The sequence below is a fragment of the Puma concolor genome, chromosome B4, assembly GCF_028749965.1.
Source record: "Puma concolor isolate L17-30 chromosome B4, mPumCon1.1.hap2, whole genome shotgun sequence".
In the NCBI taxonomy this organism is placed as follows: Eukaryota; Metazoa; Chordata; class Mammalia; order Carnivora; family Felidae; genus Puma; species Puma concolor.
This window is the reverse complement of record NC_141673.1, coordinates 136,318,003-136,337,206: the sequence shown is the minus strand read 5'-3', so window position 1 is coordinate 136,337,206 and position 19,204 is coordinate 136,318,003. Positions and strand designations below refer to the sequence as shown.

Genomic DNA, 19,204 nt, shown 5'->3' with positions numbered 1-19,204 from the left:
GCCAACATCAAGAATTAGACACTTAACCGACTGAGCCAGCCAGGCGCCCTGGGAGGTGTCATAGTTTTCTGATAAGAGTTGCTTGGGAAGTTGACTTTGCTTGTCAGCTTAGCACGTCTCCACCACATGGTCTTGGGGATTTAATACCCACTGAGAGCAGGAATCAGTTTCACCGGAATCAGTATCACACAAAGCGTGCCTTCCATAAATGTTCTCGAACTGAGTTAAATCTTGAACTTAGAAATCTACACGTGCATCTCAGTCATCCCAACTTCCCTCAGTAACTGTTTAAGATTCTGTCTCCTCCTCACCTTTGAATTTATTTGTATTTGAATCTTACTCTTTATAACCCCCGTGGAAAGTCTGTCCTTGTAAACCCCTCATTCCCTATGGCAGCGTCTTTGATCTTAGAAGCCTGTATTTGTTACAGCTTCTCTAAGCATGTATTTGTTTATTTTAAAAATATAACAAATGCATTTCAGTATCAACATTATCAAAAGAGGGTTTCTTGGGCAGAGGCCCGGTTAGTAGCTGGATTGCAGAGGGTTCCATTTTCACTTCCAGATGTGAATATCAAGGAGGCCTGGAATTTCCTTCTTTGCTGTTGTCACTCAGTGTGATTGACTAAGCATCCTAGACATCTTCGTGAAAGCAGCGCTGTTAGTCCATGATGTGCCCTCTTGTGCTTTAAGAGTCATCTTTGAGTGGCTCCGAAGTTTTTAGCGGAAAGGCCACTTAGAAGTAGTACACGAAGTACAAACTTTGGAATTGTGCTCAGAAAACATGAACGGTAATCCAGCGCTGGGAGAGAAGTTAACGTGTCACACAGGAGGAGACTAACGGAGCGGCGCTGGCCTAAGTAACTGGTACTTAGCGATTGTCTGGACGATGGGTGATCGTGGATTTCATACCAGGGGATCCGTGGTAAGGTTGGCCAGCCAGGACTTCGTGCACTCTCAGCTGGCCTGTTTCTGAACAGGAGCTACTATCTTCTCTGCTTAAAACATTCTCGTCCATTTTCTCTGTGCCTTTTGGAGCTTTCTAAATCCATTTTGTGGTTTACGTATCTTTCTGTCTCGTCTTATACCTCCTATTTAATAAATCACTTAACGTTTCTTCTGGCCTTTTACAGAATGTGGACTCAGATGGACGTTTGATTTATCTTAATCCATGATTCAGGCTCTTCGTTGGTCCGTGCAGAACCTGCGTTTATTCACTTAGAGAGTTACTGAGTCATTTTTAATAATGTAATAAGTCCTATCAAGCTCACTACTGAAAATTAAGCTCAGAACTTTGACAACAGTCAACTCTTAAGTACTTAGTCCCACTTGTTTTATTTTCATAGCATGCAAAGGATACACAAGGAAATTCGTGGTTAGGGATTTTAGATACTGACTTCGATCTGAAATTACTGCAGTAAATTTTTGAGTTTCTCTTCTGGATCATTTGAAGCAAGAAGAGAATCTTACTTCATTTGAAGTTTTAGGCAAAAGAAATTGTAAGCATTTTAAGAAGAAATAGCATAAGCCTTGAACACTCCCTTTTCAGCTAACAACAATTACACATTCTCCAAGGAGCAGAAATACTGCTGATTCATAAGGTATGCATATGGTTCGTAAGGTTGCAATAAGTGACAGGCAGGACAATAAGATGCTTATCAAACCTTTTCCTCCTGTTCAGGGAAGGGATATAAAATGCAGTCCGAGAGTTACCGTTTTTTAATATAGCCTCCCAAGTCAATTTAATAAATCATTTACAATCTGAAATCTTTCTTTTCCCCACGGGTACAGCCTGTTAGAAAGCCCCTAGTATTCTGGTTCGCGGTGCAGAGGGTGGGATCGTTATTATCACACCTGGGATGATAATGCTTGTTCACCAGGTTGTTTGTTTTCCTTGAGAGCCACAGACAGGGCCAGACTTTGGTCGTAAAATATCATTAGCAAAGTACTGTCAGGAGACGACCCACTTACTGACCCTTCGACTTGGCTCGTGGCGGAGAAGCACTGGAGCATCTTGTCTGCCTGCTGCGGCGGGGGTGCTCTGGTGAGGGGTAGGGACAGGTGCTGGTACAGACATCGTGGGCCCCGGGGAGCCACCCAGCTGCTCACTGAGTTTGTCGTTTTACCAGGTCGCCGTGCCTTTCGGAACTTTCCGTTCATCATCTGTAAAATAGGCTTAGGAATATCTACCTCGTGGACGCTCGTGAGGATTGAGTGACAGGTTCTGTGAGTCATTTGTATAGAATCGGACGTGAGACACAGACGCAGCAGCGTGAGCTCTCTTCCCGTTTCACCTTCCTGACTCTTAAGCAGTTTGCAGGTGAAATCCGATCCACATTTGTGAAGTAAGTCTGCAATCAGGATAAATCTAGAATGGTGTTCACCATGGGCTTAGGGGCCGAGGGAATGCACACCTGAGAGCTGGGCCGGGGTGGATGCCTGGCTGAGGAGCGAGTGGACCGTGGCACGGAGATGATGCAGGAGGAGATGATACGGAAGGAGTTTTTGCCTGCTGTATCCAGTTTGATGTTTAGAAATGAGACCGCTTTGAAAATGTTTTTTAAATGCACACTGTGCTTGGACTGTTACAGTTCTGATGGCCGGTACCTGTGTTTTATCCAAGAACATTCTCTCCTCCGCTTGCCATACACATTTGCAGATTTACATGGGTAACGTACTTTTTGCTCCCTGTTCCGTTGTGCTGAGCAGCGTCTGAAAATAGCATCTTCTGCCGGAGTCGTCGTTGGGTTCTGAGTGCGGTGACTAGATCAGCTGGTCTGTGAGAGTCTTCTAGGTGGTCTGTTGATGGATTCAGCATACCTGTGTGAGGACAGGAGAAATGGAAACCATTTATTGGGCTTTGCTTATGGCAAGAAACGTATCCATCTGAACTTAAACTTGGTAAAGATACTATACCGTTGCCGCTTTTAGGGTTTCTATTTTTAAAAATTTCTAAGTTGACTTTATTCTTTTTTTTTTTTTAATTTTTTTAATGTTTTTTATTTATTTTTGAGACAGAGAGAGACAGAGCATGAACAGGGGAGGGTCAGAGAGAGAGGGAGACACAGAATCCGAAGCAGGCTCCAGGCTCTGAGCTGTCAGCCCAGAGCCCGACGCGGGGCTCGAACTCACGGACCATGAGATCATGACCTGAGCCGAAGTCAGATGCTTAACCAACTGAGCCACCCAGGCACCCCGACTTTATTCTTTAGAATAGTCTTACATTTACCTAAAAATTGAGAAGATATGGACAGAGTTCCCTTATATCCTGTACCCAGTTTCCCCTGTTATTTTTTAATGTTTATTTATTTATTTTGACTGGGGGGTGTGTGTGCATGTGTGTGCACACGTGAGTGGGGGAGGGGGAGGGAGAGAGAGAGGGAGAGAGAGTCCCAAGCAGGCTCCACGCTGTCAGCACAGAGCCCAGTGCAGGGCTTGATCCCGTGAACTGTGAGATCATGACCTGAGCCAAAATCGCGAGTCGGACACTTAAGCGACCACCCAGGCGCCCCTCCCCTGTTACTATTCTTACGTTAGTGTGCTATGTTTGTTATAATCAATGAGCCAGTATTGCTACATTATTCTTAACTAAAATCCATTATCTTTAGTTTTTACCTAACGTCCTTTTTATGTGCCAGGGCCCCCATCCGGGATGCCCATTATTTTATTGTCATGTCTTGTTGGCTCTTGTTGGCTGTGACTTTCTTAGACTTTCCCTGTTTTCGATGACCCTGACCGTTTCGAGGAGTACCAGTCAGATATATTATAGGATGCCCCTTTGTTGGAATTCGAGGTGTTTCTCATGATCAGACTGGGTTACTAGTTTTGGAGAGGAAGACTCCATTGTCATTACACTGTATCACTGTGGACATGATTTATCAGTGTCAGCGTGGACCTTGATCACCTGGCTGAGGTAGTGTCTGTGCAGTTTCTCCCCTTGAAGTTACTCTCTCCCCCCTTTCCATGCTGTCCTCTTTGGCAAGAAGTTGCCCTGTGCAGCCCACACATAAGGAGTTGGGAGTTATACGCCCCTCCCTGAAGGTGGAGTATCTCCATCCATGAAACTCTTCCGCAGAAATTATTTGGAGCCCTTTTGATGTGTCTCTTCTTCCCCAGAGGTGCCTGGTTTTAGTATGAAGTCCTTTTAAAAAATAACGTTTAAAAGTTTAAAATAATTAACAAAAGTAACAAATGTGTTGAAAAATTAACTATTGCCCAAGTATATTAAAGGGTTTTTTAAAAAATGTTTATTTATTTATTTATTTTGAGAGAGAGAGAGAGAGAGAGAGTGCATGCTTGCAGCGGTGGAACAGAGGTGGGGGGTGTTGGGGAGAGAAAGAATCCCAAGCAGGCTCTGCTCCTCCAGCGCAGAGCCCAACTCGGGGCCCAAACCCATAAACCGTGAGATCGTGACCTGAGCCAAAATCAAGAGTCAGGCGCTCAACCAACCGAGGCACCCAGGCACTCCAACCAAGTGTATTAAGTTTAAAATAAAAGGTCCTAAAAAAAAAAAAAAAAAAAAAAAAGGGGGGGCGCCTGGGTGGCGCAGTCGGTTAAGCGTCCGACTTCAGCCAGGTCACGATCTCGCGGTCCGGGAGTTCGAGCCCCGCATCGGGCTCTGGGCTGATGGCTCAGAGCCTGGAGCCTGTTTCCGATTCTGTGTCTCCCTCTCTCTCTGCCCCTCCCCCGTTCATGCTCTGTCTCTCTCTGTCCCAAAAATAAATAAACGTTGAAAAAAAAAATAAATAAATAAAAAAAAAAAATAAATAAATAAATAAAAATAAAAGGTCCTGCTCACTTTCCTTATACTCCCGTTTCCCAAGAGTAATCTTGTTTAACAAGCATGAATCCTTCTAGATCTTTTCACGCGAGACGTTGTGACTCCTTAAGTCAAAATTCTGCGTCTGACACCTACCATTTATTTCTCAAGCTGCTGCAGTCTGACTTCTGCTTCCATCCCTTTCTTGAAACAGCCCTCACTGAGATCACCAATTACTACCTAAATGCCTGACCTAAATGAAATTGTTTCTCCTACCTGCTCTTTTTTGGGGGGAGAGGTAGCTTCATGAATTATTGTAAGGCAAATACCTTTTAAATCATGTCCCAGTTCGGGGCGCCTGGGTGGCTTGGTCGGTTAAGCGTCTGACTTCGGCTCAGGTCATGATCTCACGGTCCGTGAGTTCGAGCCCCGCGTCGGGCTCCGTGCTGACAGCTCAGAGCCTGGAGCCTGTTTCAGATTCTGTGTCTCCCTCTCTCTCTGCCCCTCCCCTGTTCACGCTCTGTCTCTCTCTGTCTCAAAAATAAATAAACGTTAAAAAAAAAAAATTAAAAAAAAAAAATAAATCATGTCCCAGTTCAAGACATGAAACCCTGCCAGCTACCCCACAAGCTCCTCCCAACCCCGTGGGCCCAACTGCAGTCACAGTCCCTCGTCCGTCCCCCAGAAGTGACCACTGGGCTACCCTTGTAGGCATTACTTCCTGCTTGTCTTTAGTTTTATCTGTGAAATGTGTGTCCCTAGGTCCTTTAGGTTAATTGCTTCACCCTCCTCCTAAAATGTTACGTGCCTTTTCAGTCTCTTTTCATCTTTCAGGTCCCCCAACCCTTGCCCCTGCCAAATCCCTTTCTTTTTCTTACCTTTTCATTTATTTGTTGAGGAATCTGGGTCATTTGACCAGAGCGATTTCCCACAGTGGATTTTGCTGATCGTGTGCTCATAGCGCAGTTCAGTGTGTTTTTGCACACTGGCAGCGAGAATCTGAGGATTAATCAGACCCCGGTTCAATACTTTGGGCAAGATACATGGACTGTTGCACTCCTTCGCCAGGAGGCTGATAACGCCTCGTTTTCACTTGCTTGATGTTAGCAGCGTTGGTTGATGCCTGATGCCCGGTGCGAGCATTAATCCCTTAGGAGTTGCAAGGTAGCAATATTCTATCACTTCGTTTTTATTTCATTCTCTCGGTAGAATAATGTCATGAGGGAAGCCTTTCCCTCATTCACTGTTTAGTTACTTGGTGGTACAGCTCATCCAGGGAAAGGAAGGTAAATGCTTGAAGGTGAAATGCTCTTTCATTTTGTATACCCAGTTTTCAAGACAATGAAGTGGTCCCTTTATCATCCATAGAGGACTGATTAGTTATTTTTTTTAAATATCATTATGAACTCACAGTTTTAAACATATCTGGTAGGTTTCTTCCTTTCCAAGACTTACCCGTATTGCAGCTCGATTGTCCCATCTTTGGCCAGCGGCGGCTTCTTCATTCTGGCTTCTGAATCCTTCTCACGTGACGCTAGTAGCCTTCAGTAGCGTCCTTGCAGCCTCGCATTATCACAGTTATCACACAAGATAAGTTTTCGGCTTATCTTGTATGTTCTTGTCCCACAGTTGCAGTCATTTTCCAGGGAGAAATGGTATTTCAAGTCCATAATCTGGATACTAGGAGTACTTGTTACTACTGGTCATTGTTTCTAGGCAGTAGGTAAATACGTATACTCAAAAATATATGTATCGGGGTATGTGGATAGACGGAGAACAGGGAGGGAGCCTCATGAGTTCGTGCAGATATTTGCAACTCAAATTCAGGCCAATGGGGTGTTTTACTGTCAGGTCAGTAGGTGCTCTTGTCCATAACTAGTACTCTGGTTCCCAGGGAGAAACAAGAGGATATAATCAGAACATTCCAAAGTATTCCTCTCCCATATCCTAGATGACACGTATGGCGGTGACACTAACACTGTCCTTCATGATGACCGAAACAGGTTCCAATTTGGGTTTGTCTGTTTGTTTTGCTCGTGCAGTCCTACGATTGCACCATATACACATTGTCAGACCACACAGCTACTTTCTTGAATTCCGTCACCTCATTTCTTAGTTTTTCTAATTTTGATTTATGTTCTTTCATATCTTTTAGACCATTTAAAAATAGTACGATAAGTGTTTTCATCTGGTTTTTGAGGATGTTTCTCGTGAACTTTCGTCGTCTGTAGGGATGTTGTTTTGGTGATTTAATCTCCTTTTTCTTATAGAAATGGGGTGTGTGAATGTAGTTTTTCTGAATGTTGGGAAGGAAGTCCCCAGTGCTCCCTCTTCCGGTGTTGGGTGTAAGTGCTCAGAAAAGGCAGCTTGCTTTCTGAGACTTGCGATTTTCTTAACTGCTTTGATTTGGATCTTCTCTTTTCCATGATGTCAGTCTTCCTTTTCTGCTCAGTCGTGGTGTGGCCCTAGCAGGTTTCTTCTCGCAGGCTCTGTCCTGGACGGAGCAGTGAAGGGGTGGATTTGAAACCTCTGGGCCCAGCCTCCGGCAGCCTCTGCAGATCTTGTATGGGCTCCTGTCCCCCCCCCCCCCCCACACCTGTCCCCATCCTGGAAGCAGTCACATCCATTGCAGCTCCTGGGCCACTCGTCTCATGTGAGGCGGCCGGGCCTGCAGGGAGCACCGCCTCTTTGGGCTAGTCTCCCCTTTGCTTCTCACCATTTGCCCACCTGCACGGAGAGCTACTTGACCTTTGTGGCTCTTGGGGGTTGGTGTTGATGGGTATACTTTGTTACCTCGTTATGTTGCTGCATGTTTATACAGTTTGGGGAGATCCAAAAACTACGTTGCCACACCTGCCACTTTCTTCCCAGGATTCCCTTCACTGAACCTATTTTGCTGAAATTTATCACCTGTTGGGCACTTCTTGAAACTACTTTTTTTTTTTAATTTTTTTTTTTCAACGTTTATTTATTTTTGGGACAGAGAGAGACAGAGCATGGACGGGGGAGGGGCAGAGAGAGAGGGAGACACAGAATCGGAAACAGGCTCCAGGCTCCGAGCCATCAGCCCAGAGCCCGACGCGGGGCTCGAACTCCCGGACCGCGAGATCGTGACCTGGCTGAAGTCGGACGCTTAACCGACTGCGCCACCCAGGCGCCCCTTGAAACTATTTTTCTTCAGAGACAAGATATCTTTAATGCTCCATTATTAATTCAGTCTCTGTGCCTTTCATGGGCTCATCTAATGTTGCTCCCCTACCTCTAAGATGTTGGTGCTCCTAAAATGTTATTCTTGACCTATTGCTCTTCTCACTTTATATAGTTTCAACGTGTGATCTAATCCACTTTCATGGTTTTGACAAGCAGCTGTGTACGATGACTCCCCAAACTTGCACCCTACTACACCTTTCAGACTCTACACCTTTCAGACTCTACACCCAGCTGTCAGGTGGCCGTTTCCACGTTTCCCATGGGCACCTCAAATCGCTATGCCAAAGGCTGCACACGTTATGCCACTCTTACTACACGTGTACTCTCTATTTTTTAAAAATGTTTATTTTGGGGCGCCTGGGTGGCGCAGTCGGTTAAGCGTCCGACTTCAGCCAGGTCACGATCTCGCGGTCCGGGAGTTCGAGCCCCGCGTCGGGCTCTGGGCTGATGGCTCGGAGCCTGGAGCCTGTTTCCGATTCTGTGTCTCCCTCTCTCTCTGCCCCTCCCCCGTTCATGCTCTGTCTCTCTCTGTCCCAAAAATAAAAATAAAACGTTGAAAAAAAAAAAAATTTTAAAAATGTTTATTTTTGAGAGCGCGAGTGGGGAAGGGCAGGGAGGGGTGGGGGGGCCAGAGGATCCGAAGCGGGCTCTGCGCTGACAGCAGTGAGCCCGACGTGGGGCTCAAACTCGCAAACCGTGAGATCACCACCTGAGCCTGTGGGACGCTCAACCGACTGAGCCAGCCAGGTGCCCCCACGCTTGTATGTTCTCTGTTGGTGGCACATCTAACACCTAGTCACTCAAGCTCGAAATGTGTCTTTGACCCCTTCCCTCATTCTGTTTCTTCATTTCCCATAACCAGTCCTGCTAATTTTATCCCTTTGTTTAAACCTTTATCTTTTGTCTGAACTGGCCTTATCTTCCACAACAAACTGTTCAACAAGAAGTATGTCTATTCCACCGCATAAAACACTTTGTCAGCTTCCTGCCTCTTACGGTCACAGAGAACAACCCTTTTTCTCAAGGAGAACCAGTCATGTCGATGGGGGAGCCATGGCTTATTGCATCCGAAGTGAAAATAGCTTTAATGGTGTAGAGGGGGCGCCTGGGTGGCTTAGTCAGTTATGCGTCTGACTTCGGCTCAGGTCACGATCTCACGGTTCGTGGGTTCGAGCCCCGCATTGGGCTCTGTGCTGAGAGCCCAGAGCCTGGATCCTGCTTCAGATCCTGTGTCTTCCTCTCTCTCTGACCCTCCCCCACTTGTGCTCTGTCTCCCTGTGTCTCAAAAATAAAAAAAATAAACATTAAAAAAAAATTTTAATCATGTGGAGAAAGATGTTTATTCTCACAGTTTGGATCACTTAATGAATAGAAGAAAGTTAATGAGGACATTTGTACTGTTTTTCAGATGCCAAAATACTAATATTTGTGTTTATTTGAAAATAGAAAAATAAAGGCAGCCTTCAGATGATTTATCTTAGATATCCCGTGATGTATTCGTAAGCATTATCTCATTTCTTCTTGAAACGGCCCCTAACAGCAGATGCTAGTTTCATTCCCACTTTACAGAGGAGAAATTAAAGCCCAAAAAAGGGGTGCGTTAAGTTGCATCGCCTCAAATTACGCCGTGGATGGGGAGCAGAGCTGGGTTAGGATTTAGCTGACTTTGTTCAGTGCTGTCCTTATGGGCACCGCCTGTGGGTCGAGTCCTGCACAAGAACTGGGATTGAAGGTGGATGGATAAGATGTCCCTTCCTGCCCGCTCCTGGCCTTTCTTTCTGTGGTTCCTGGAAATGTCTGCTTGGGTCGGACACTCCTAAGTGGAGAGGTACCATCGTCAAGCCGGTTTTCTTAGCGGACGGGCTTGCGGAGTTTCTTCTGGCCCCGAAGTCCAGCCTCACGTCTGAGTCCTCCTCGAGTAGGCCACGGCCCTTCCCTTAACACTCAGCTGTTTTCCCCTGCCACCTTGCAGGGCTGGAGGGCAGGGGTCTGGGCCAGGTTTGTCCTGTGTACCCAGGGCCATTAACTGGGTGCACTGTGTTGCTCGTTCTCCTTGGTTCTACGGCAGCTGAGCCAGCGGGTTGCGTCTGAAGTGTTGTCAAGGGCTGACACTTGGTGACTTCCCCATGACGTTCAAATCACAGGTCTCTTGGTGAAAACCTAGGTGAGGCCTCTGAAATCAGACTTCTGTCCAGTTTGCATGGTGGTTTCCTGCCCCCGATAGCTTCAGGCTTTCATGTCCAGGATCACAAACTTGCTTTTATTTCCCAGAGGAGCTGTGGGCCTGCGTATCTTTACTCAGGCTGGTTCCGAGCTCCCCTCCCTCGCCACGCTCCTGTGGTGCCCGTGTAACGTGTATCTCTACCTCACGCTTCGTGTGTTATTGGTTTTACTGGTCTCGAGAACTTAACACCGGTCTTGCTTCCTCTTTAAATCCTACACTCATTCTGCATTCCGCCTTTTATCGCGTGAACCTCAAGTCCTATGACGAGGCCTGAGAGGTAAATTCAGGACGCGGACAAAGTTACTGCCGTCTTTAGGGAAGTTTCTTCAGGATGATGGGGAAGCTGTGTCAAGACGTAGCTTGTCCAAAGTAACCCAGCTGTTAAGTGGCAGAAATGACAGTCACATCCCAGGTTTCTTAGTCTCAGCGTCATCTGTTACCCTGGTATTGTTCTCGGAACATAGGTATAAAAACAGAAACGTTTGTCTTGTGACTCTTCAACTTTTTCTCTTTTCCTTTCAAATTGATCTCTTGAGTCTGGTTACTTGAGAAAAAGTCATGTTTTGATATCTTATTTGATTTTTTTATTCATGGTACTTTTCCTGCTTATTATTGTTACCCTTAGGAATGGTTTTTAACTGCAGCATAAAGATTAAAGTAGGTTTTTTAAAAAAATTTTTAATGTTTATTTTTGAGAGAGAGAGACAGAGACAGAGTATGAGCAGGGGAAGGTCAGAGACAGAGGGAGACCCAGAATCTGAAGCAGGCTCCAGGCTCTGAACTGTCAGCACAGAGCCCGACGCGGGGCTTCAACTCAGGAGCCATGAGATCATGACCTGAGCTGAAGTCAGAGGCTTAACTGACTGAGCCACCAAGGTGCCCCAGGTTAAAGTAGGTTTTTAAAGATAATGGGTATTTCTGGCTGTGGATTCATACCGGTAAAATTATCCCTCAGATAGACATGTTTACATTTCAAGAAAGAATAAAAGTACCATCATACCCAGATATGATAGACTATAATTTATAGTGGACATGGTCAAATTTTTCTTCCCTTATTCAGTTTTTTCTCTTCTGTAAACTGTCTGGATTTGTAAAAATAAGAACATATTTCCAATATTACAGTAAAATAGTTTTTGTGTTTCTAAATCAACAAAATAATCATATAAGATGTTTTAGAAACATTAAGTATTTTAACATTTGCTTCCTATTTTCCCCTTGCAGGCAACCAGAACAACAACAAAAAAAAGATTTTGTGGTTTTTTTTTTTTTTTTCCCCCTAGATTTTAAAATTTCTGGAAGTTTAACATCTCTCTTCTCCATAGTTACATTTTTTGGAAAATTTCCCCCATTAACATGTGTGTGTATGTGTGTGTGTTAAGAAAGGGAGGTCGTCAGGCATAGGGTTATAGATGTTCCGTGGCTGACTTGGTGTGAGACCCCAAAGTTAATGCTTTAGTTACAAGTTAGGATTTATTCCGTCTTGCTTTCCTGAATTTGAATCTTTTCAGGACAGTGCAGTAATTGCATTTTATTTAACTAATTACCTGCTCTAAGTACATAAACCTTTCCTATTTCTTTTTTTTTTTTTTTTAAGTTTATTTATTTTGAGAGAGACAGAGACAGCACAAGTCGGGGAGGGGCAGAGAGCGAGGGAGAGAGAGAGAATCCCAAGTAGGCTCTGCATTGTCAGCCCAGAGTTCAGTGCAAGGCTCGAACTCACAAAGCCCCAAGATCATGACCTGAGCTGAAACCAAGAGTCTGATGCTTAACCGACTGAGCCACCCAGGCACCCCAGAGCTTTCCTATTTCTGTTAAAGTGAAATAAAGCTATTTCCTTCATTTACAGTGCTTATATACTGATCTTGTGTCACTGGTGCTAAAGGGGAATCAAAATCACTTTTTTATTCATTCATGCAGTTGTGGACAGTCTCCTGTATGTCAGGCGTGTTGCTTATTTCTGGAGATACAGAGGTGAATGAAAAAGAAAGGGCCTTCTTTTCCTTCCTAGAGCTTCCAATCTATGTGGAGGAGGAAAGATTGGGCTAATATTTACATAGGATTTTATTTTTTATTTTATTTTTAATTTTTTTAACGTTTATTTTTGAGAGACAGAGTGTGAGCGGAGGAGGGGCAGGGAGAGAGAGAGAGAGAGAGAGAGAGAGAGAGAGAGAGAATCTGAAGCAGGCTCCAGACTCTAAGCTGTCAGCACAGAGCCCAATGCGGGGCTCAAACTCACGAACCATGAGATCATGATCGGAGCCCAAGTGAGATGCCCAACTGACTGAACCACCCAGCCGCCCCTACGTAGGATTTTAAATTATAATATGGGATATCTACCCAGTATTCTATAAGGAATGAGGGAATCGATGGATATTTTTCAGTAGCTGGGACAAGCTGGGACAATTTCGATCAGTAAATTCCGGTGAGAAGTGTAGACTCGAGAAAGAGGAGGCTGTGGGAAAAGAGTGTTGTTGATGAGCTCGTTGTAATCATCCAAGGGAAATATGATGGGGCCTGAATTCTGGCTGGTGAACATGAGGTGCAGAGGCAGGGGCAGATTCCAGAGCTATTGGATGGATGGGATTTGGTGATAGACTGTGGAGAATATGATAAGAGAGAGGAGCCAAGGCTTCAAGCTTGGGAGCCTGGGTAGGAAATCCAGATATCCGGGTCTTAAACAGAAGGGCCTGATCAGGAGTTAAAATTTAGAATGGATCTCATATCCCTCCGGCAATGGCCGAACATAACCATGTATTTTTGAAAAAGAGGGATAGGGTAGAGTTCAAGACTGTATAATCTGTCATGAACCTGAGACACGGCATACTTTGTTGCTTGTAAGGGCTGTGCATACACCTCCTTTAAAAAAGGCTAGATTTACTTTCTTACTGTTATTATTTCTAGTTTACTTATGGAGTTCCCACCATAAGTAAGGCACCATACTAGGGGTACAAAGGCTCCCCCTTCATTGACGTCAGATGCAGGGAGTATTTTTAACCATGACCCTGTCTGTGTTTGTAGGATACTGAATTAATGTTCTTTGCGTTCTTAGAACAGAAATTGCTGGAAAACACTTAACATTCGTTTTTTTGATTAAAAGATTAAACATTAAGTTTTTGTTTATTGTTTGGGACTTGAAGTTAGATACATTTGTACAGTGATGCCTGATGTTCACTTTAGTCACGGGATATTTGACTTCCGAAAATTCATAACTTGGAATTTCATTGAAGTATGACAATTTGAAGCCATTCTTTTTTTCTTTTTTTACTTCCAAATGTAGCTTGCCTACTCACTTTTTCCTCTCTCCTGGTTGCCACATTTATAAAATGGGAATAGTAGCCAACTTTGGATTGTTACAAATGAATGAGAAAAAGGTCACCTCCTATGGTAGGTCTTCAATAAGATCTTCGAACCCGCTTTCCTGAAGATCTCAGCGCCAAGCAAAATGGTGGTCACGCCGTTATATCCAGAAAAAGAAAACACTTGTAGTGCAGTCACATTTGTGACGGCGTCCACCCTCGTTCTGCGTAGCGTGGGAATCCCGGCCGGGCGTGTGGAGTGCTGTGGCAGAGAGCAGGCGCGGCTCTCCTCTGTCCGGGGGGGGCTTCCCTACGTTCTGCTGCAGGGCGAGCTTGTTCCGGCTGGCGTGGAGTCACTGACCCTGAAGGCCGTAGCGTAACTGGACATTTCATCCGATCATTAGCTTTGAGGGGAAGAGAATGACACCTGCGGATATGCAGTGTGTATGGGCCAGGTCTCTGCCGTGATCTTTCACACTTCTGTGTGTCTCTGGCATTGGTTTTTAGCGATAACACTTTAGTTTTACGGGTCTACGTTTAGTAACTTCGAATCAACGTTTTCTAACCCTTAGACGTATTCGAGAATCTCATTTTAGATAATATTTGACTGTAGTTATTTGCGTCTAATCTTACAGCAGTAATTTCCCTCTTTTTTTATTTTTTATTTTTGTCATGAGCACTGTGATGTTATGTGATAGTGTTGTTTAATTGTTGCTGTTTGTGCTAATACACTGCCATGTGCACAATCAGCACTCATTAATTATTTCTCGTCCGGGCAATCAGACGAATTTAAACTTATAATTCATTTTTTATCAAGTATTAGTAGTAAAAAGTAATGTTCAAATATACTGGGCAATATTTAATTATCATCCATTTTATTCTTGCTGCAGACCGCACATTCCACAGCCTAAAGAATACTGATTTCTTTTTTTTAATGCGAAAGTTCAGTAGGTGGCACTATTTCCTTTTCTGTTAGTGTTAATGAATGTCCAATTAAATGCCAAAAAACATTTTCAAAGTCTTAAAAAAAACCATACAACTTAAAACTTGTTGTATGTTGGCTTGTTTTAGAAAGAAAAATAACAACTGTGTTAATAATTTCGCTTCCGTGCAACTTTGTTGGAGCAGTCACCTATGAACATATTTAATATTTATTTTCCTTAAGGAAACTTTTGTATCCAGAGAAGAATTCCTTTTATCATTTAGCAGAAGCCTTATGTTATCTTTTCTGAAACTAGATTTCCTTTTTTAAAATGTGAAATTATGATCCCTTAGTATCTACTTTCCTTCCATGTTTTCGTTTTTAAACCTGATCTTCAAAGCCCCATCAGAGGATACTCTCTTTCAAAATGAAAGCACTTTCCGTGATTTAACGTAACAGTTTTCCTTACTTTTCAGCGCGCGCATCCCTTTTGTAATGGCGAAGAGAATATTTGGTTAGTTAAAATAATTAATGCAATTTTCTTTTACTCTGTCTATTCAACGTTATTTGTGTTCTGCTTTTTTTAGCTTAACATTTCCTTTTTTCTGTGTTGTGTGTTTTCCTTTTTTCTATGCATTTTATATCTACTATTTTTTAAGAACGTAACCTTAATTTTCTTAGTCATTCTTTTACTTTCAGACACCTTTAAGTTTTTAAATACTACAGTCTTTTTGCTTTTTTTCGTTTGTATTAGTTCCTTATGATAAAGTCCCAGGGTAGGAGTTTTTAGGTAAAAGGTATAAACAAATTTATGGATTTTGACGTGTATCACATGTTGCTGTTCACAAGAATTGGGTCATTTTACGATGCCATAATGAATGTATATGATCATACCGGTTTCCTGGCATCTCACTGGAATTGAATTTCAAAGTATAGTTTTTTTTTGTTTTGTTTTGTTTTTTTACAAACTTAGAACTAAGAAAAATAATCTCCCACTGGCACGTAACCACTATTATCACGATACAGCCTCCAAGTCTATGTATACGTATGCATGTGTGTGCACACATACTCATTTTAGCGTAGTATATCATAGCATATAATTTTACGTAGTGTATTTTTTCCTTAAATGAATTCCCCCACGATGCTAGCCATTAAATTAAATAGGCTTCTGTTTGCTAGACAGTAGGAGTGAACAGGAAGTGTATAGAGTAGACTTGAGTGATTTGGTTTGGGTGATTCTGTCAGTCACAGTGGGGTGTGCCCAAACAGTATGTTTGGAATAGGATGGTTGTATGGCGATAACGCAACGTCGTTAGGTATTTTGATTTGCTATGCTTAGTGAATATCTATGAGTATGTGCCTCATAGCAGTTAGCTCTTCAGGGAGAGAGTGATAGTGGGCGAGGTTTCTTCTGAAATAAAGATGAGTATCATTCCGCATTGCTAGATAGTCTTTATAAGCATTATTTTAAAAGACTATCTCACGGGCTACCCCCTTGTGCTGAAGATTTAGGCCTCGTCTAAGTTTTAACTTATATAAATGTCACTGCAATAAAAACTTTCATTCGTACAGTTTTCTCAATCTTTCAGATCATTTCTTATGATGAAGCTTTAAAAAGTTTGATTACTGAGTTAAAGAGAATGAAGTTTAAACACATTTTTATTTTTTATTTATTTATTTTTTTTTATTTAAAAAAAAATTTTTTTTTTCAACGTTTATTTATTTTTGGGACAGAGAGAGACAGAGCATGAACGGGCGAGGGGCAGAGAGAGAGGGAGACACAGAATCGGAAACAGGCTCCAGGCTCTGAGCCATCAGCCCAGAGCCCGACGCGGGGCTCGAACTCACGGACCGCGAGATCGTGACCTGGCTGAAGTCGGACGCTTAACCGACTGCGCCACCCAGGCGCCCCTAAACACATTTTTAAAATAAAATTCCTCTTTAAAGTATTGTATTAATTCATAGTACCTCTAGTACTAGAGAATCCCCATTTTACTACATCTTTCACTTAAAATAACATTTCTAATTTCATAGATGATTTTATGCACGTTAACATTTTTTAATGTTTCTTTATTTTTGAGAGAGAGACAGAGTGTGAGTGGGGGAGGGTCAGAGAGAGACGGAGACACAGAATCGGAAGCAGGTTCCAGGCTCTGAGCTGTCAGCACAGAGCCCGACATGGGACTCGCACCCGTGAACCGGGAGATCGTGACCTGAGCCGAAGTCGGACACTTAACTGACTGAGCCATCCAGGCGCCCCGCACATTTAAAATTTTTAATTCGTGTGGTATTAACATTTAACATAATTTGAGAAAAAGTGTTCTTAACCTTTGGTGTATTATTAGAGTTGATTGGCCTCAAGGTTTTGAGTTTTATTTTTGAGCAGTTCTTACTCTTTGAAAGCATTGGCATTCCATGATATTTATTCTTTCTTAGAGGCTTTCAAAAGAAAAAAGAAAGAATTTACTTTTTAAATAAGTTGAATAAAACACATTCTATCTTGTCATTGCCATGTAGGTCTATTGAACTCTTATAAATCTAAGTTACATTGTGCATTCTTATAGATTATATTTTCCTGTATCTTGAAACATTTGGCTGTTTTAGCACCATAAGAATTATTTTTGTTATGACTCATCATTGCTCATCAATTATTCCCAACTATGCTAAAAAGAATGATGGAATCGCCTAGATGAGGATGATGCAATAATGAAATATATTGTTGTACTTCATTTTTCTAATTGTGGGACCAGAGTATTATATTCTACCTCAAGAATATATTAGAGAGGACTGGAAACTACTTTTAGTTTTTATTATTATTTCTACTTTAATTAGTTAATATACAGTGCCATATAGGTTTCAAAAGTAGAATTCAGTGATTCATCATTTACATACAACACCCAGTGCTCGTGGCAACAAGTGCCCTCCTTAATGCCCAGCCCTCATCTAGCACATCACCTACCCACCACCTGCCTTCAACCTATCGTTTATTCTCTGTCGTTAAGAGTCTCTTGTGGTTTGTTTCCTTTCGTCTCTCTTTCCTCCCCCTTCCCATATGTTCATCTGTTTTGTTTCTTAGATTCCAGATATGAGTGAAATCATGATATTTGTCTTCCTCTGATTGACTTATTTTGCTTAGCATAATACATTCTAGCTCCATCGATGTCGTTGCAAATGGCAAGATTTCATCTTGTTGATGGCTGAGTAATAGTCCATTGTATGTGTACCGCAGCATCTTTGTCCGTGCATCCTTTGATGGGCATTTGGGCTGTCTCCGTAGTTTGACGAGTGTTGACATTTTGTTCTGCTTTTCGATTGCATTGAATGTAGTTGGGGGAGAGAAAAACTGACATGGCTTACACTTATTAGAGAAATCAAAAATAAATGCAAAGAGTTAGCAACATCTCTGTCCTCTTATGATGGTGATGAAGACAAAGAAGGAGGAGGAAGAGAAGGAGAAGAAGTAGTTTCACTGTATAAAAGAAATGTCAGATTCTGGGTCTTCAGATAATAATGTGCTCAATGAGGTGTGCCTGGGTGGCTCAGTCAGTTGGGTGTCTGACTCTTGATTTTGGCTCAGGTCTTGATCCCAGGATGGTGGGATTGAGCCCCACATCGGGCTCACTGCTGACCATGAGCCTGCTTGGGAGTGTCTCTCTCTCTCTCTCTCTCTACCTCTCTCTCTCTCAATTAAAAAAAAAATGTGCCCAATGAATTTTCAACTCAGAATTGACAACTGAACAATATTTCTCAGGACAAGCAAAACGGTTTTCTTATCCAGTTCGTCGTTCATCGGGAAGGGCTTCAGGATGCAATGCTTTTGTGACAAGAACCAAGGCCAGTCTGTTTCGCTAAAAGGATGTGCGACAATAATTTTTCACTTTCGTGCTCTTATGCACTAAAATTTACGTGCTACCGAGGGTTTGCTGTGTTTAAATCCTTACTACAACTTCTAACAAACTAGTTTTCACTATCCTTTTATTCTTGCTTCTGTAAAGTATGTGTGAAATGACTTGAAAATATAAAGATTCCATCGGACCCGGATGCCAAATGCTAATAGCTGTTTTTCCTGATGTGCTGAGGGTTAAAGTAAAAAATAGTTGTCAGATTTCACGGCGCTGTTACATTTTAACACTTCTTTTTAGCGTGCAACCCTAATTACGTCCGACAGACACAAGTGGGAATAGTTCGAAGGAAATGGTAGCGCTGGACCAATCGGCAGTGGCCTGAAAACCTCAGGAAGTCCCAGTGCCACGGTAAAGGAGCAAAACTCACTTTTCATTTCCTCTCCCGTGCGGGGCGTTCAGATTAACTTTAAAGGGGGCCGGGATGTAGGTCGGAGACGCTGTCTAGAGCTGAGTGTTACCTGCGCGTGGAGCCCATCTCAGCGGGCGCCTCGTCATCGGCTCGCAGACCTTTCCCAGTCCCTCGGCGGCCGCCAGGTATCGTGTTGCAAGTTAAATATGAAACAGGGACACGCTCGGGTTTGCACTGAAAGCATTGCTTGGAGCTCAGCTTCCAGCGAACTGGTTCGTGAGCTCGCTGGCCTTCCAGCCGGCTCTGTCGGGCAGGAGAGGAGAGCTAGAACCGCCCCCGCGAGGGGACGGGAGTGCGGGGGGGGGGGGGGGGGGGCGCACCTTCACGGGTGTGTGCGCCCCACGCCGCGCGCCCTCTCCCGGGTCCTGGGCGGCGGTGGGCAGGCTGGGGCTGGCGGGAGAGCCCTGTAGTTCAACAGATGTCAAATGTTTCAACACGTGCTTCACAGGAGGTGTTTCGGAGTCCTTATTTTTTTCAATT

General features: G+C 43.4%; 1 protein-coding gene and 1 long non-coding RNA gene across 4 annotated transcripts in view; one reads left to right on the top strand and one right to left on the bottom strand.

Annotated features, from left to right (window-relative positions):
- Positions 1–19,204, top strand: part of TAF3 (TATA-box binding protein associated factor 3) — a 184,824-nt gene that overhangs the window by 6,900 nt on the left and 158,720 nt on the right. The window lies entirely within an intron of this gene.
- Positions 1,316–6,322, bottom strand: LOC147579536 (uncharacterized). Its single transcript, XR_015254053.1, has 2 exons — positions 6,214–6,322; positions 1,316–2,819 (listed from the first exon to the last, which is right to left on the bottom strand). It is a non-coding gene; the product is annotated as an uncharacterized LOC147579536 (long non-coding RNA).